Source organism: Panthera leo, chromosome A1 (assembly GCF_018350215.1).
Source record: "Panthera leo isolate Ple1 chromosome A1, P.leo_Ple1_pat1.1, whole genome shotgun sequence".
Lineage (NCBI taxonomy): Eukaryota > Metazoa > Chordata > Mammalia > Carnivora > Felidae > Panthera > Panthera leo.
This window is the reverse complement of record NC_056679.1, coordinates 128,010,233-128,029,887: the sequence shown is the minus strand read 5'-3', so window position 1 is coordinate 128,029,887 and position 19,655 is coordinate 128,010,233. Positions and strand designations below refer to the sequence as shown.

The window sequence follows — 19,655 nt, the reverse complement described above, 5'->3', positions numbered from 1 at the left end:
TGAAGTATTTGCGGTGAGGTTTGAAATGGTGTTTGAAACAGTCATTCTGGTTTCTTGGGCAGTTACCAAATAGCTTTTAAGTACCTCTTTTTTTTGGTGTGTGTGTGGGGGAGTTCTGTCCTCAATTATAGATCCATTTGTAGAGGAAGACTTCACTCTTTTGCTAAATTGTCAGAGGAGTAGGTCTAAAATAATTTAATTGGGTTCCTGATGGAATGCAGTTTCATTTTCCCTGTTTTAAGAACTTAAGGTTTTATGGGTTTTGTTACTTTGCTGTTTCAAATTTTAAGTTCAATTTTATAATTTTATGAGCCTGTATTTTTTAAAATAAAAGTATTTTTTTCAAATAAAAATAAAAATGAGGTTAAAAAAGCTTTAGTTTTTTTAACAAAAGGAACATTTCTTTTTAGAAGTCATGGAAAACCTTGAGGGTTTACGTATACTTTTTTTCAGTTCTGTTTCTCTTTGCCAGAATTACTGGATTTAAGAAAACCCTAAATATTGCTGTAACTTATCACAATTAGTAATTTTACTGAAAACTCTGGTTAAGATCAGATTGGGTCCATTTGTTGAGTAGTTAAGGAAACTGGCAGTATTACTTATTTTTCACAAGTGAGAAGCTACTTTGACATTTGTGGCTTCTAAGTATGAATCTCAAAATTTGCACTTGCTGTGCATTTGAACTGGTGTGCATTTTCTTTTGTTTTGAGTGCATTTTACCTTATAGCTGCACAAGTAGGGAAGTAATTACTTACAAATAAGTGATGTACTTAGGAAGGTTTCTGATCATGTTATGGTAGCTTTGATTAAATTCTCAAGTAAGGTAATTATTGCAAGAAGTTCCCAATTTAAAGCAAACACTTCATTAGGTTGAAGATAATTAAAAAAAAAACATAGCCAGTTTATGTCTGCAGTCTTGGTCTCTTTCCCTCTCTCTGTCTCCCCCAATTTCTCTTTCTTTTTGTCCCTCTCCCTCTTCCTCTCCCTCCTTTTGGCACTCGGTCTCAGTAAAAGTACAGTAACTTCCAAACCCATCTCAGGAAATAAATGCTATGTCCAAACTACTTTTGGGGAAAAAATACCACCATAAAATGATGTTGAGGGAATTTCCATAAGATAACGGTGATATTTCATCGTCCTGTGACATTACCGTCCTGGTTGTTTCTCTATTTTATATAATACCATACAACAACAGGCACTTTGTGAGGTTGAAATGTTGACATTTTTCTAGCATTTCTGTGTTTTAGGTGAGTGCCAGAATTGTCAACAGGAAGCCTTTCCAAAATCCCCATTGTTACCCAGAGAGAAAATAATGACATGGCCATGTTTTTAATATTTCAACAGTATGATTATGTTTGGTCATCACCAAGAAGTGGGAGGCTTCATATCCTTAGGAGTTTCCTTATTAATTACTTAAAGTATAAGAGTTATAGTGCACAAGAGGGGGCAAATCAGGTGCCCAGGCCACTAACTCTAATTAAGAAAAATATTTTGCTTTGGGGAAAGCAGGCTTTCTAATGGTTCCTGGCAGGGTTATCTGCCTCTAGATGGAGGTTTCCAGCACAAATTTCTCTTCCTGTAGTCAGTGAAAATGAATCCAACCAGCCTGGCTTTGTATCCCTGGATGGAAAGGGGAGGAGCTCAGAAATTGGTTTTAATTTATCAAATTCAAGTTGCCTCTTCCTTCACCATTTTACGATTATCATTGGCTGCCTCACCCCAGTGAGGTGCTTCCTGCAGATGCCATCTGTCCTCGCTGGCACCTTCTGCCCGGTTGGCATCTCCTGCAAGCTGGATAGTGAATGTCCTGTCACTTCTAGGATAGTGACTCTCAAATGGTGGTTTGTAGTGTGGCTAGTTTGTGGACTGTACTCTGATTTGTTGGTGATGTTCAATCCTACCATTATCGTATTTTTACTTTATTATATCCCTCATGGTTGCTACATGTTAGTATACTAGGCGAGAGGGGATTCTGAGACTAGGTGTTGGAAGCAGCCACTGAAAATGGCTGGAAGGGCACAACGGGCTATTGCTAGGTTGGAGCATGGTGCCATTTTCTGCCTCTTCCAGGGCTTGTGTGTCCTCTAAGGGCCAACCACTGACCTGCTATGCCTTCCTGCTCCACAAGGAGCCATATACTCAGAGATTTGCTGTAGTATATGCCTTCCAGAACTCTAACTACACTGTTACTTCTCTGAACTCATCTCACTCTACTCCTCAGTCCCGGGCTCACTCAGCCCCAGCTACCCTGACTTGCTGCAGACACATCAGGACACTGGTAGACACTTAGAGGGCTCACTCCTACACTGCTTCAGGCTTTTACTCAGATGGTATCTTTTCAGAGAATCTCTTCCAGGACATTCTACTTAAAACTGCAATCCCTGACTCATTGTACACATTTTGGTTTTGACCTTGCACATATCACTATCTCACGTAATATTTTAATCATTAATTATTTATATTACTTGTATGTTATTTACATGTCACTCTTTTATCTGTCTTCTTCTTTTAGAATTGAAGGTAAATAAACATAGGGGTTTGATCTTTTTGTTCACTGCTGTATTCCCAATGCCCAGAGCACTGCTTAGCACTTAGCAGGTGCTCAGTAAAAAAAAATTTTCTTAAAGAAAAGATGAATGGATGGAGGCCCCATACTAGATATATCTATTGCTTAATTGGAGTCTATATAAACACAGCAGAGATGCTATTATAATTTTCTCATCTAAATTTGGAGTCAAAACTCAGTATACTCTTTCATTTATGAAGTCATTGGGAATGAGAAGTAGTCTTGGATTTATGTTGATTACACCAAAATAAGATCAGACAGTTGATTAAAAACAAAGTGTAATTGTTCTGTAATTTTTTGGGACATTTGTGTATATCAGCTTTGTCTAAATCTCAGAATCTTATTTTTAATTCATCTTTAAATATTTCTAAAATACTGAAATAGCTTATTGGGGAAAAGAATGTTTACTAAAGTGCTTTCTATATATTAATTTTCATACAAAACCTAATTTAATTCTTATGAAAACAATGTAACAAATACATTTCTAATGCTCTTTGAACTGAGATTCTGAATGTTTGTAATCACTCCATGTTTCAGAAATAATGAGAAGACCTGATCTTTACAATTTATGCTGTAAAATAAGGACTTCTGTGGGAAAACAAACCAGTGAATCAGATCACCTCCCATTAATTCATCTTCTGTTGGTTGAATATACCTCTCTGAAAAAGTTTTTTAATGTTTATTTATTTTTGAGAGAAAGTGAGAGAGAGAGAGAGAGCGAGCAGGAGAGGTGTTGAGTGAGAGAGAGATACAGAATCAGAAGCAGGCTCCAGGCCCTGAGGTGTCAGGACAGAGCCTGACTTGCAGCTGGAACTCATGAACCAGAAGATCATGACCTGAGGTGAAGTCAGATGCTCAACTGACTGAGCCACCCAGGTGTCCCTGAATATACCTCTTAAAGTAGGGCCCTGCCATATCATTCAGGCCCAACTGGCACCCAATGCCCCCCCATCATCTCCCTTCCACTTAATGATCCCAGGCTATTTCCCTCTATTCCTTGTAACACATCCTCTCTGTGTTCTGGTAGAGAAGACTATCTTTCTCCCTTGTAACCTGCCACACTTTACCTATTATATACCTATGTACTAGTTTCTGCCTCTTCTTCAGTGATTTCATGTCTGTTTCCCCTATGCTGTTCCTTGTGGGCATGGATGCCATTCCCTTCCTTTTCTGCTCATCCTTACACTTAACACCCTTAAAGGTCTACTTGAAAACTGTACATTTTGTTTTTCTTGATCCTAGCCTACAACAGCTTCTCTCTTTTTTCTTTTTCTTAATTACTTTTGAACTTATTAGCTGTACCACACAATGTATTAAGCTCTAATTATAGACTGTAGTGTTCTGTAATTGTTTCTAGTGTCAGGCTGGTTATCTGAACAAGATAGTGTTTAAAGAGATTTATGCCTTATACTTGTTTTCTCCTTTAAATACTTCTTAGGGTAGATTTTACACCTTTGGGAGATGCTCAAAAAAGTCTTGGCTTTTCATCCTGAATATTTATTGAGTCCTGCTGGAAATCATGACATCATTTTGGGACAGAGACTCAAATGTGGTTTGTCCAACAGTGGTTCCTTCCAGTAACAATCCAACAACAGCTCTATGCATCTTGTCTACGGATACATTTTTGAAAAATCACTGTTGGGTTTTGTTTCGCTTTCATGATATCTGAAATTTGAATGCCAGCTATCACATTGTGAAATGTAGTTTTGAGGACTGGGTGAAAGACAGAATGTAGATACAAAGTCCTCATTTTCAAAAAGCAAAATAAAAATGCCAATACTTGGGAATTTCAGAACAAAGCACAGAAATTTTGGATAAATGGTGAGGCCAAAGAAGTCATTTGTTCCATTTCTAGGGCACTAGCAAAGTTGGGTGATGTGTCCTTTAAAGCATCAGTATATTTTACTTTTCCTTACAGCCTTGTGTTCTCATAAATGCTTTGCTGTTTCCTTGAGGGAGATGCCTATCGCATTAAAGGTAATTGGGATGGATTTGAACTTCTGAGGTAGCGTTAAACACTTATTAACATAAGATTAGAGGCAGCAAAAAGCAGTGAAAGATCTGCAGGTGATTTCAAATCAAGTATTACGCTGCAAATCTTTTTTGAAAGATGTATCTGCCATAGGGTACAGCCCTAGTGAATGTACTTTGGCAGAAAGGAAAGAAGCTGACAGAGCCAGGGTGTATAGGAAGCATTGTCTCATATACTAATTTCTGTAACTTCTTAGTGCACGATCGTACCATGTTTGGACATACCTCACTTACTGGCATGAATTGAATGTTGAGCATTTGGTCTGATTTTTTTCCCCCAGATTGTTCAGTTTTTAAAATGAAGTACCTTTATAGTTCCCATCTTTTCAGGGTACTGTGGAGATGAGAAGGGGCACGCATTCTCTAGCTTGAGAAACCTCTTTTGTCTCCCTCTGAGTGCAAGCGTAAGCTTAGTGGGCATTTGTGCATCAGAGTGGGTGCGTTTTCAAATTTATACCTCCAGAATCTGGAAGTAGGATCTGTTCCAAGAAGGGCAGGTGCCACTGGTAGAGACAGGAGTGCATGTTGCCAGTTTGCAAGCAGAGCAGTGTACTCTGAGAGGGGGGACAAGTGGGAGGCGGCACTGCTGAGGTCCTGCAGAGGCTCGTGGGGGGGCACTCTATAGGCTGCCGGAGCACAGCAAAATAGAGTCTGAATGTGTGCAGATTTCGCACTCCAGAAAGCCTGCGTACAGCTGACTCCGGAAGCATTGGCATCAAGCAGGGTCCCATTCGCTGAGCTGGGGATCCGAGTCATGGTCTTTAAGGAGCTTTCAGGGAGAAAGCTGGGAGACAAGGTTAGTGGGGAATACAATGAAGACCAACTTTGGAAAGTGGAGCGCGAAGTGACCACACAAGCCCCACACACTGATGCTTACTACATGTCAAGAAAAATCCCTAATCCTTTATACTTAACTTTTATGAATTCTTACAATTTATGAGGCAGATACTACTATTACCCCTAATTTGCAGGGGAGGAAACTGAGTACAGGTTGAGAAGCATGTACGGGGCCACACATCTAACCAGAGACAGAGCTGGGACTTCAACCCGGGCATTCTGGCTTAATAGTCTTGTTTGCTTAACCTCCCTACCTTCCAACCTCCTGTTGCTTTAGGGTGCCTGAATCAAATTGGTCTTTATAGCCTTTTGAATAGTGCATAAAGTTTTGAGCAAGAGAGATTTGGGTTGAATCTCTCTTCTACTACTTGTTACTTGTGACACTTTGGGAAAATTTCATTTTTCTTGGGCTTGGTTTTATCTCCGGAATGAGGGTAATGCCACCCCACCCCCCCACAGATTTTGAGGAACTAAGTTGAGTAAGAGGTATAAGCTAATAACGTGGCATCTGGCAAGAAGCTGCCCCTCACTCAATGTCTGTTTTCTTTTTCTCTAAGTGCTTGTTAATGTAGAGCTCTGTAAATGCCTCTTGACTTGGAATCAGATTGCTCCTGGGCATAGTGCTAGGCCAGGCTCCAGTTGATCAAGGATCTTGCAGGCTGTGAGAGAGGTCGTGTGGCACCTGGAGGCTTCCTGCCTGTTCACGTTAAACAACATGGTGGGTGTGCTGGAGTGGCTCAGTCAGTTAAGCATCCAACTTCGGCTCAGGTCATGATCTCACGGTTTGTGGGTTCGAGCCCCACATTGGGCTCCGTGCTGATTGTTCAGAGGCCCAGAGCGTGGAGCTTGCTTGTTTCAGATTCTGTGTCTCCCCCTCTCTCTGACCCTCCTCCGACTTGTGCTCTGTCTCTGTCTCTCTCTCAAAAATAAACATTAAAAAAAAAAACAACAATATGGTTGCTCCTCTTTTAATTTACAGAAAAATGTTTTTGGCAAGTGCTTTTGTATACAGTTAAGTCCATTAAGCTTTGTATCTGAAACATGTAAACTAATTCTTGCTTCAGGAATAATACTTGACAAGTTAAAAAAAAATTGTGCATTTTTATAAACACGTCCATCATCTATTATTTTTTAAGATTCCTTGCTTTGTCTAACTTTGTGGATACTCAGGAGAACTAACTGTAATGGCCGTAAGTTTGAATTTCTATATGATACTTGATTTTCAAAATGATGCTTGAATTTCAAAGCCTGCTTCATGTTTCATAGCAGCCGGGGTATACAAGTTAGCAATCTGAAATACATGATCTGCAGACAAGTGGGGGATATTCTGCATCATTGTTCACATTAGAAGCATCAACCCAATCCTGACTGTAGAGTTCCATTATCACTCTTTCTCCCTACACCTTTGGCCTTTAGTTGCAAGCTATACTTAAAGCTATAGTTCTATATACTTTTTTTGTTAGTTAGTTTTATAATGCAAATAGCACACTTTCACTGTAGAAAAACTAGTTTACGTTAGGCACAGAAACAAAAGGAGAAAACCTTCCGTAATTCTAGAGCTAAACTGTGTTAAATTTTGATGTATATTCTTTGAGATTGTTTTCTAAGTAGGTACATGCATAGAAATGGGATCATACTATAAATACAGTTCTGTAACCTGTGCTTTTCACTTAAGTTTATCATGAACATCTTTATATACACATCTCCATCATTATTTCTGATAGCCTCATAATATTCCACTATATATTTACAGCAATCCTAATTAAGATAATCCTCCATTGTTGGGTATTTACTTTGTTCACATTTTTTTTTTTTCCTGTTACGAACCATGCTTTGAGCATTGTCTTTGAATGTGCATCTGTGGATCTCCTTCTCCTGCTGATTCAAAGGGCATGCATGTTTATCAGGTTTTTGATATATTTGCCAAATACCTGTCTAGAAGTATTGTACTGATTATATTCCCACTGGCAGTAAATGAGTGTTCCGACACTCAGTGTGATTTTTTAATTTTAATGTACCATCTGACGGACAAAATAGGACATCTCCTTATTTGGTTTTTTATATTGTTTACTAGTGAGGTTGATTTTTCTATACATTGATTTCAAATTTCAATTTACCTTTTGTGAATTTGCCTTTTACTGGGACATATTCTTAAATTATTTATTTATATTTATTTATTTAAATCCAAGTTAGTTAACATATAGTGTAATAATGATTTCAGGAATAGAATTCAGTGATTCATCACCCAGTGCTCATATAACAGCCAGTGCTCATCTCAACAAGTGCCCTTCTTCATGTGCATCACTCATTTAGCCCATTCCCCCACCCAGCATCTCACCAGCAATCTGTAGTTTGTTTCTGTATTTAAGAGTCTCTTAATTGCTTTGTCTCCCTCTCTGTTTTTATCTTACTTTTTGATCCCCTTCCCCTATGTTCATCTGTTTTGTTTCTTAAATTCCACATATGAGTGAAATAAGGTATTTGTCTTTGACTGACTTATTTTGCTTAGCATTAATACACTCTAGTTCCATCCACGTTGTTATAAATGGCAAGATTTCATTCTTTTGGATAGCCCGGTAATATTCCATTGTGTATATATACCACATATTGTTTATCCATTCATCAGTCAATGGATATTTGGGAGTTATAGCGCTGCTATAAACTTTGGGGTACACGTGCCCCTTCAAATCAGCACTCCTGTATCCTTTGAATAAATATTTTTCTTACTGATTTTTAAGAGTTCTTCCTGTTGTAACTCCATAAAATAGGTGATATTTTCCTAGTTTGTATTTTGTGTTATAAAAGTATTTTGATACATATTTTTTAATTTTCAAAATTAGTTCAATCATATTCTTAGTTTACACACTTAGCAATGAATCTGACATATATAATGCTTAGAAAGACCTTCCTTACCCTTAAAGAAATAAAATATTTATGAGTATCTTATTCTAGTACTTCCATGACTTCATTTTTCCACAATCATACCTGGAATTCATGTGGAATTTATTGTTACGATATGAAGGTTATGTATTAGGCTTTGTTTCCAAGTGATTATCAAGTTGCCCCAATATAAGGACTTATTAACCCATGCTCTAAACATTTACATTGTTACCTTTATCAAATATCAAATTCTTATTATAGTTGTGTCTCTTTGGTATTTTTATTCAGTTCCAGTGAGTTTTCTTCTACTCTTATGCCAGAATAAATTATTTTAATTATCTTAGAAATTCTTCCTTCATTATTACTGTTTTTCAGAAATTTTCTAGATAAATGTATATGTTTATTTATATGATGTTTTAAATGATGCAAGCAGGGAGATTGGGAGGAGTGCATGTTGAGGGTAGAAGAAGGAGTATGGGAAAAACATTGATACTGTTTGCTGTATGATCTGTACCTGGGGTCCGCTATCTTCTCTGCCTTTGTGCATTTGTGAATGTTTCTATAATAAAAAATCTAAGTGGAAATAAATAGGAAAATGTTATTTCAATCAGAACTGTAGATGATTGGAACTGCAGTTCTTTCCTCGTCAGAAACCTGTTATTTCTTTTCTTGCCTCCTTTTATCCTCTTCCGTAAAGTAGTATTTTTTTTCATATATCCCCTCTACTTTTATAAACAAACAAAACCCCCAAATCTTCATACTTATTGTTTTCGAGGGTTTTTTAGTAACTATGACATTTCCAATGGTTTGGGTCTAGGAAAATATTGATTTGTAATCAATCACCTTACTAAACATGTATTTTTAATTTCTAATTTCTTTAACATAATTATAGATTTGCCTCCTCGTTTTCAACATGTATGACTCTTTTGTTGTATTTATCACCTAGCACTTGAAACATGTTGTTAACTATGGGTGATGGTTGTGGGTGTCCTTCTCCTGCTCCTGACTTTCATGGGCATGTCTGCACTCTTTCGCCACTAAGCAATACATAGGCTGTTTAAGGAAGGTATGCCATATATTCCTCTTTTATTAAAGCTTGAAAATCAGAACTCACTGTTGACTTTTTTCACATTGTGAGAGAGGATTCTTCATTGATCTATTGATATGACAAATTTTATCAATAGATTTCTTCTTATTAAACTTGTCTCACATTCCAGAGTGTATAGACTAGTGGACAGTCTGGATTCTGTGGACTGTTTTACAGAAATTCCCTAAATTGATGGCACCCTTCCTTGATTTTTCTTTTGCTGCACTCCTATGATTGCTTCAAAGTGAATTTGGGAGCAAAGTGAATGAAATAAATGGAGTGAAATTTCCACTTTATATTGGAAGTTTGGTGTACTTATATTGACTAACATTTATTATAGGGTCACTATTGACTCACTACTTTTTTTTGTTTTGTTTTGTCTTTAATTTTAGAGAGAGAGGCAAAGGGAAAGAGAGAGAGAGAGAATGTTTAGCAGGCTCTATGCTCAGAGTGAAGCCCTCTGCAGGGCTTGATCCTATGACTTTTGGATCATCACCTGAACCCAAATCAACAGTCCAATGCTCAACCAACTGAGTCACCCAAGTGCCCCAACTCAGTATAATTTAGATATAGAAACACTGTGGCTTATTTCCTATAATCAGTCTTCTATCTCTAGGAGTACTTTTCCCACTGATAAAGGTGAAAAAAAAAAACCCTTAATTTTAGTTCTTTTAGGCATTAGAATGGTTTCTGTTGGGTAAGTATTCAGTTCAAAGTTTAGCTCTAGATCAAGATTGTGTTTCTCCTTTTCAATTAGTTCTTGCCCCTTACCTAAAAAACAAAATGGTTTTTGGGTGCAGGAGGAAACAGGTTTTCTGAATTCACAGGTTACTAGCCATGGCATCTTGGACTGTTAAATAACTTTTTGTGTCTCCCCCTTTTTTTTTGTTTCTCCATCTACAAATTAGGCATCAAAATGGTAGTAATTTTATAGAATTTTGTGGGAATTGAATGAGTAATATATTTTAAGTGATTCAAACATTGCCTGGCACACAGTAAATGCCTGGTACATGTTTGTGATTATAATAATGAAATTATTATTGTCCTCATAGCATTGGGGAAAGGGAGCTTTGGTTCATATGCTGTTTTCCAGTTGAGTGTTTTGGTATCACTCATCTCTGCAATGATATAGTCCATGTCCCTCTGGCCTCCCTAAAACTGGTTTAATGCTCCTGTTCTGTCCTCTTTCATGAGCAAAGAACAAGAATTGCTTTTAGGGGACACAGGTCTCTTTGCCCACTGAGGAGAAACCCAACCCTTGCTGGAGCTGTGGTTTTCCTTAAATCTGTCTGGGATTCTTATTTCATCCCCAGTTAGGGAAATCCTCCTGACAACTATCTTCTTTAGTGTCACTGCACCTTTTCTTAACCATCACAGTCCTGCTCTCCAGCCAGCACTGTCAGCCACCCCCTTTCCTACTAGGGGCATATAGGAGTTGTAGGTTACCTTTAGCGTCACTTGGCCCATCAGGGAGTCTTCTGGGTGGTATCCTAGACTCCCATCTGCCTAAAACAGTATTTCTGCCCTATGTTGATGTGAGGAAATTCAGTGGTGGGGGTATGCCCCTTCTGGAATTTAAAATGGATTAGTTTTTCCCTCAGCATACCTGGTGTTTTAATAATTTCTCTTCTCCCTCATCAGGCTAAAGTAAGTGATTTAATGAGTGTGGGATATCTTCAGAGCAACATGATTTAGAAGCAATAAAAATATATTGGATTATTATTTTCAAAACAGTGGTCTCCATTATATATTTACTGTGCATTCACTGTAAACAAATTATAATTTCTCGATACTAAGAAAGAAATAGGATGATGATGCCTCATATTTAATGAGTGCTTGCTGTGTGCTATCACAGTTTCCAGCACTTTATCTCTATGAATTTTGTATTCCTTCCAACAGGGGTATGAATCAGGATATTGTAGTTCTAGTTTACAAATAAAAAAAAACTAAGTTAGAAAAAGAGGTCAGGTAAATTGCTCAAAGTCACATAATAAGTAACAGAGCCAGGATAGTCTTGGTCCTTAAAAGCTGAATAGGCAAAAATAAATTATAAAAATAATAATTATTATTAATAGTAATATTTTAAGGTTCTGAGATACTATAATATAGTGATTTATATTAAACATAAGTGATAAACTGGTGTCACCCCAAAATATTGAGAATTCTAGCTATTGTTGTGGTCTAACCGGCTCTTTACCAAATAATATTTGAGAATAAAATGATTAATAACAATATCTTTGTGGCACAGTATGGTATGGCGTGATATTATTTTCAGATGACAAGGTTTTAGATGAGCTGGAAACTTAAATACCTTTTTTACTACAAATTTGTTGTCCTTGGCTACTTAGATTTCAGACATTAAATTTGATTTTATTTTGCAAATTATATGTTTTACCTTATATTACTTCTTCAGTGAATTAAAGAGATTTTTAAAGATAAAAACTCCAGCGTCCCAAGTAGTATTGTCCTTTTGAAAAATTGAGCTAATAAACCATTGGGTGATAAAAGATAGCCAGATCCTTAGAAAAGAAACTGCCATTTCCATTTCCACTGAGAAATTCATCTATTAGCAAAATAATCTTTTAGGGGTTTTGCTGTTAGGTACTTCCATCACTCATCACCATTATAAATGAAAAGGGAACAAAATCTAATTTAAGGTGCCAGATGGGTACTTACATGAATGGCAGTGATTCAGCACAGGCTCCAATTAGAGCAACTAAGCTCTGAGCAGCTACTGGGTAATCATGGGGATCATGCTCAACAGAGGTGTGTTCTCTTCTGTGAGTTAGGGTCCTCTGCTTGTCCTTTCAGTACACTCAGGGGCTTTCAGGTTTGTTGAGAAACTTGAGAGCTGCTCAGTGCTTGCAGTTGAGAGTGGGTTTTACAATTAACTTCTTGTGGCAGAGTGATGGAGTTCATTTTAAAGCTCATTCAACGAGTACTGAAGAAGAAGGTATCAGAGTGAAAGGGATTTAAAACCTCTGAAAGTAAGATTTGAAATGTCCGTTTGACCTTAGAAAGGGCTGTGGAAGAACTTAGGCTTGGACACAGAAAGTAAAGATTAAATCTTGCACTACATTTGAGTGTCCTGAGAATTAGGACAGGGTCCTTAATCTGTTCCAGGGTAACTGCAGAATAATACTCCTGGGAAAAAAAAAGTCTATTGTTAATGAAAGAGTTTTGCAACATTAGTAAAATCTGAGTTTCCTAATAAAACCAATCTTTGCTTACTCAAGTAGAGGCTAAACAAAGTGAAATGAAGTTAGTGTTTAGGAAACACCTCCTTTCATGCAGGTATGATGCTTAGTATGTGCTGACCCCAGTTTCTCATTTAGTCTACACAGCGGCCTTGCAGTATTGGTTTCAGTAGCTCCATATATATTGACCACGAACTTGACATTCAAAAGCGTTACATTACTCCTCAAGGTCACGAAATCAGGAAATTCCAAAATTCCTGACATCCCACCAATTTATTCTGTTCCTTTCCTTTTCTTCTCTGAATAAACATTTATAATGTAAATTCTTCTACTTCAGATGGTATCTTAAAATCTCTTCTTTTGGAATGCAATGCACTAAAGACCTCCTCAGGAATGAAAACAGAAGAAAAAGGAACCCTACTGAGGGGTTGACTTGATTCTGTCTCCCATATATATGAATATGCAAATAGCAAAGAGAAAGAGTATGTTGAAAATGACTGTCCCCTGGCAGAAGGGTATTATAATTTCTGCCTTAATAGATCTTGACATTGTTGCCTGTTACCATTAACACCCATCATGAAATGGTAAAATAATAAAATTCTTGAGCAGAAAAAAAAAAATTCAAATTCTTTGTCCAGTTTCTCTTCTGCTGTTGTTTTAATTTTAACATAAAAGGACAAGAGCATTTTACCTTTGATTAAAAACTTGTTCCTTGGCTCCCACTGAAACTTAGGGGCATGTACAGTTTTCACTGTGTTTGTGTTAATGACAGTTCCACAGTGGGCTCATTCCCTTGAAGCATGCTAAGTGGGTTGTCCCTGTCTAAGAGGTGGAGAACTGAGAAGTTTGGGTTTTATTTCCAGTCTTTGGTTTCTTGGTTTTGTTAATTTCCTTGTTTATGTTTCTTTCAATTAACAATGAACTTTTTCATTTTCTGCCTTGTTTTTCTGCTGTTTGTGTAGCCTTCAGGGTATGACTCCTTCAGTAGCAATTGTTAATCAGGGAGAAATGATAGCCTGAGGGTACTGAGTTACTTGGTGTCAGGATAAAAGTTGTTCCTTTGAAGTCTCATTAGAAAAGCTTTCATCACCTGCCTTAAGTAAGCTCTGCATGAGGCTCTGTCCATTTTTCCCGTGTCTTTTTATCTTTGGTTTATTTTTTTTCAAATTCTCATTGTATACCACGTAATCTAAAATAGTAGTATTACTAGGTCCCTAGTAACTTATTAAAATAGGGACGTTGTAATTTTGCTCAAGGGAGCTATTCACCATGTAGATTTTGTAGAAAAATAAGAAGTAGGATTCATTGCTAATTGATAAGTGGAGTCAGCTAATGTAAAAATGGGTGGGTTAGTTTAAAAAGGAAGTTCTGCAAATATCTGGCTTATATTTCTTTAGAGATGATAGTTTTGCTTCTGCAGCTCAGATGGAGAAAATCATATACATAATAGAATCCAGGATCTATGAGTTGGATCTCTCTCCCTTTTCCTCCTCCTCTTCGTCACCTCTCAGCTCCCTCTCTCTTTGTCTTTCTTACCTATCTACCTACCCAACTACCTACCTACCTATCTATCACCAATTGATCCATCATCTATATAATGTTTTTCTTGTTTTAACCAGTGGGATGGAATAGTTTATCTTTTACAACTGAGCTCATCTCATTATGGAAAGTACCGACTGTGATTTGTAAGGCATGATTTGTAGACTCCCTGTCTATGCATATATCCCACAGCCTTCAATGACAATATTACTCAAATATTTCTCAAATTTAGAAGCACTCAGATGGTGGTAGGCTTTTATTTTAATCTGATGTGGGAAAGAAAATATTGAAAACGAAAAAAGCTTCAATGCTTCAGTGAACTCCATCCTTTGTAGATAGTGACTAGTTAAAACTGGAGATTTTGTGGGGATTGTCTTACCATCATTTTGTTTTCCCTCTTGATGACTCAAGGGTTTTTGTCCTGAGGCTCTCAATGGATCTGTTATAACTTAGCTGGCGATGACACATCCCAAATGGTCCTTCTTTCTTGGCCTCAGGCCAGCAGACTATGCACTATGCTGTCCTATGATTCACACAACAAAACTACTCTAGTCACCTCCCACTGCCCGGGCCTGGAAGAGCACCCTAATGAGGGAGTGGGAGGGATACAGTTAGGAAAGTTGTTAAAAAGACGCTTCTGTTGTAACTTTCCTCACTACAGCAGGGAGCTCAAATCAGAGCAAGGTATGCTCAAGTAACAAACTCAACATTTGTGAGAGATGAATTGCAAAGTCCCTGGCCCTTTATTTAGGGTGAAAACTTGTGTTTTAGAGAGCTGCAATTATTTCAGGTGGGGGGGGGTGGTGGTGGGAAAGGCCACAAAGCATGGAATCCAAAAAGAAATGTAATTTATTTGCTGCTAAATGACTCAGCTGGACTATTTTGAAATAAGGCAAGTGTTGAAATTTTCACATATCCATACCCTTGGAAGTGAAGAATTGGGTTACCTTGGGAGCCACATGATGTACTCTATCTTCCAAAATGTTGATTATTTTATCATAAATTTATGCTGAAGTTAAAAGTGGCTTCTGTTCTCTTATGTAAGGGTTATCACCTGCACGTGTTCATTCAACAGGCATTTGCACAACAGTTTCTGGGTGTAGAATTCTATAGCCACCTGTCTTTAGGGACAGAGATCTGACAAGTTGTACAAAAGAGATGAAAGGTACTACCAGTCCCTATTGTAGTGTTGCTTTCCTTCTACTTGGGGAAAAATATCAGTCTATGAAATGGCATTTGAATAACTTAAAGCAAAGTGTTCATAACAGCAGAATAACTCAGAACAGACTTTGAAGCCATTAGGTGTATGAATCACTTTCTGCCTCTTCTGGGTCCCACACCAGCTATTCTGAGCCTCCATTAGAGCACTTAGTGAATTGTACTATCTCTCTCTCTCCCCCACTAGTCTGTGAGCTCCTTGTGGAGAGACATTTTATCATGTTTATCTTTGTAGCCCTCGACCCTGGCACAGTGCATTGCATACCTCAGGTGCCTAGTAAATGCCTGGTGAATGAGTAAGAGGGACTACTGTTAACATATTGTGGGAGGAGAAGGGAATAGGATGATGGTTTTGTATGGGTATAAACTACAAAAGAAAATATTTGATTGTTCCTAGTCTAGAGACAAAATGTGCATTGCTTCTTGTAATTCTAGTCAAGGGAAGCCGTTCAATTCAGTACAATTCAGTAAAAAAATATATTGAGCATATGTTCAGTTGTGATTGTCTACACAAACATGAAATGTTTTCTGCCTTCAAGAGTCTTGGAGTCCAGGGTGGCAGTGAGTGGCAGTGAGACAGAGATCAGAAACAGAGATCATTTCAGTATAATTTGGCGAATATACTATTGAGGGCATCCAGGAGGCATTAACGGAAGGAGAGATCAGTGGCATTGGTTCAGGCTGGCAATGAGGGTGGGGCTGGGGATGTTGGCGAATCAGGAAACTCTTTAAGGGGGACTTAACACTTTAACTGAAACTTGAAGCAGTAGTAGCCAAGTAAAGATGGAAGAAAGTGGATATGGGAAAGAGGAAGGGGAAAAATGGACAACACGGACATGGAAGTGGGAGACAGCATGGAGCATGTGGGCAGCTACAAATGGTTCAGTATAACAAGTGAGTGAAACATAATGTGTGGAGGGACAAGTAGGCAGTGTTGATGTCAAGGAGACCTATTAGCAGGTACCTACAGAAATGGTGTAGATAAAAATTTGGAAAGACCCTGGTGGTCCTAGACCTGCAAGATAGAGCTGAGGAATGTTTGCCAGGTATGCTAGTAGGGTGTGATCACTGATTGAGTATTTGTGATCAGGGAAGAGGTCAGGAGTTTGTCTTGAGGGCCTGGGTGGATGGTGGTACCATTAAATGAGAGAGAGAGGGAGCGGGGGGGGAGGGAGAAGAAGAACATATTTGAGTTTGAAGAAAGAAAAATGGCTGAGTTCATATATGGACACGTATTTGAGATACTTATGGATCTTCTAAGGAATGTTGTTGAGATGAACAGATTTGAAGCTCAGGAAAAGTCATACGTATGTATGTATTTATATGATTAACATACATATAAGTTGCTAGCATACATAGGGCAAAACAATGAAAAATAATAGATTGCCCAGGTGTATTATGTAGACCAGAAATGCCCAAGTGCTAATCAACCATCAGGTGCTCTAAAAGCTTCCTGAGTATCATATGGAGAATTGGTTCAAAAGCAGATTCCTCCAGGGGGACCTGGGCGGCTCAGTCAGTTAGGTGTACAACTCTTGATTTCAGCTCAGGTCATGATCTCGTGGTTCATGAGTTGGAGCCTTGCAATGGGGCTCTGCACTTGCAGTGTGGAGTCTGCTTGGGATTCTCTCTCTCCTTCTCTCTCTGCTCCCACCTCACTTAATCTCTCTCTCTCTCTCTCTCTCTCTCTCTCTCTCTCTCTCTCTCTCTCACACACACACACACACACACACACACACACGTGTGCACACACACACACTAAGTAAATAAACTTGAAAAAAAGTGGATTCCTCCACATCCTGGAGGATCTGATTCATTAGTGGAGGGTCAGGAATCTGCATTTTATGGAATTCCTTGGCTAATTTTGATACACATTCTTGTTTAGGAAGACTGATAAAGACTAAGAGCAGTGGTATCACCCATGTTTAAGGGGTGGACAAAAAAAAAAAGACTCCATGAAGTAGTAAGAGGTCAAGCAATCAGCCAGCAGAGAGTGAAATCACAAAAGACAGAAGAGAGAGTTTCTAGAATGAACAAGGGACAATTTTAGAGTAGGGAGCTCTAGTCAGAGAATTTGGAAAGTGTTTATTATATTTGGCAGTATGGTGGTCTAGAATCTTTAGAGAAGGAATTTAAAGAGTAGAAGGAGTAAAACTAGGATATAGTGGTGTGAGAGGTGGAAGTAGGAGTAAAGAGGTGGAGAAAGTGACTTTAATAGACATTCTTTCAAATCATCTGATTATGGAGAGAAAGAATAACATTTGGAAGGGAGGGAATATAGGGTTAAGGAAGATTATTTTTTAACGAGAGGAAGAGACTCAAGAGAATATTTAGAGTTTGAGAGAAGAAGGCAGCTAGAGCAGAAAGGGGGATGGAAGGTAGAGAGTAGATAGAAGACACAGCTCCACATGAGAGAAGAAACACCTCATCCTTTCAAAGAGGTAAGTGAAGGTGAGATGAGGTTAGACAGGAAGCTGAGATGGAGTGTTTGATAGAATGTTTAGGAAGACATTAGGAAGAAGCTTTAAATCATTCAAAAGGTAAGATTCTTGAAGCTCATCTGAGGTAAAGAGTTCAACCATTCATTTATTACTTTATGAATATTTTTATTGTAAATAGTGACAAGCATTTCCTCACCCATGCTTTTTTCCCCAATTTATAATGCAAATGAAAATGTTTTGTGGCTTGAGCTCTTGTCAGTCCTACAAAACCCAAATCTCTTGTTTGTGGATTCCTAATTTGCATTTGTCTGAGTTCCGTATGTTGTTTTGTATTATTGGAAACTAGCATATGGGGAACCTCAGTAACTGATTTTCTAGGAGAAGCAGAGCCTGAAGAGGGGTGTGTGTGTGTGTGTGTGTGTGTGTGTGTGTGTGTGTGTGTGAGTGATAGTCACCATGACTGAGGCCAAAAGAAAAGAGATCAACTGACACCCAAATGGAAGAAGAAATAGCAGAGCCAGTGAGTGAGAACTTAATATTGGCTATCCCTTTCCAACTAAGCTTCTTCCCAGTTTATAGATTCCCAAAAGGCCACGTCTAGCATGTTGCATAAAAGAGCATAGTTAGGCATACAAAAACAAATGCTCAAATTAATGGACATGCAGTGCACTAAACTCCTAACAATTACACCAACAAAAGCTTACCACTTAAAGGATGCTTTGAAGTAGGAAGAGAGGATCAATGACCTGTTCCAAGCTCACTCAAGTACTTTCTTTTAACTTGACTTTTAAGTGTTAATTTTTCCCAAATGTTGAAAATTTAAGAAGCTGAGGGATATAGAAAGAAAGGTAGAAACATCTATGATACTAAAACCTAAATACTGCCACTAATATTTTCCTATATTTCTTTCCAGTCTTTTCTCTGTGTATAACTTTTTATAAAAATATGCTATATCTGCAACTTTAATCCTGCTTATGTCGTTTAACATTATAGCAGAAAAAACATTTTTCCATGTAATTAAAAATATCTTGTACTATACATATTTTTAATTATATAGTATATTATGAGGTTTCTCATATTTTATTTAGCTATTCCCTTACTCTTGACATCTAAATTGTTTTTAAATTTTCATTACTGTAAGTACCATTGTTGGGAACACATTTGCATATAAAGCACTTGCCATATTTCAGGTTGCTTTTCTGAATTACTATGTAAAAATATATAGCACCATTATAACTTCTGGTAATTAATCAAATTTCTTTCTAAAGAAAGCTTATAAGCAATATATGAAATGCATAGTTCATCATATTGTACAGCATTATCAAGAATTTTTTAATTTTTTAAATGTTTATTTTGAGACAGAACAGAGTGCGCACATGAGTGGGGGAGGACCAGAGAGAGAGAATCCCAAGCAGGCTCCACATTTTTAGCACAGGGCCCAACACAGGGCTCGAACTCATGAACCATGAGATCATGACCTGAGCTGAAATCAAGAGTCGGATACTCAACTGACTGAGCACCCAGGCACCCCTTAAGTATTTTATTTAAAAAAAAAACCAAACCCTTAACTTTGTTAATTTGTAGGCAATACAACAGAAATCTTGGGATTTTAATTTTCATTTCTTTGATGAATATTAAAAATGAGTATTTTCCACATTTTGATAAAATTTTATTTCAAATTTTATACCACCTATTAAAATGATTTTTAATGGACTTATACTTCTATTTTTAATATATTTTATTGAGTGGTTTCTAGGGGTTCAGTGTTATGCTAAGCCTTGGGGAGAAGGCAAAAGAATGATAATGAATTGCTTTCAACCTTAGTAGTCTGTATTTTATAATTATAAAACTTGCAGTAT

The 19,655-nt window shown here is 37.6% G+C and overlaps 1 protein-coding gene across 2 annotated transcripts in view; it reads left to right on the top strand.

Annotated features, from left to right (window-relative positions):
* Positions 1 to 19,655, top strand: part of PDE4D (phosphodiesterase 4D) — a 1,410,663-nt gene that overhangs the window by 285,700 nt on the left and 1,105,308 nt on the right. The gene's annotated exons all lie outside the window — the stretch shown is intronic.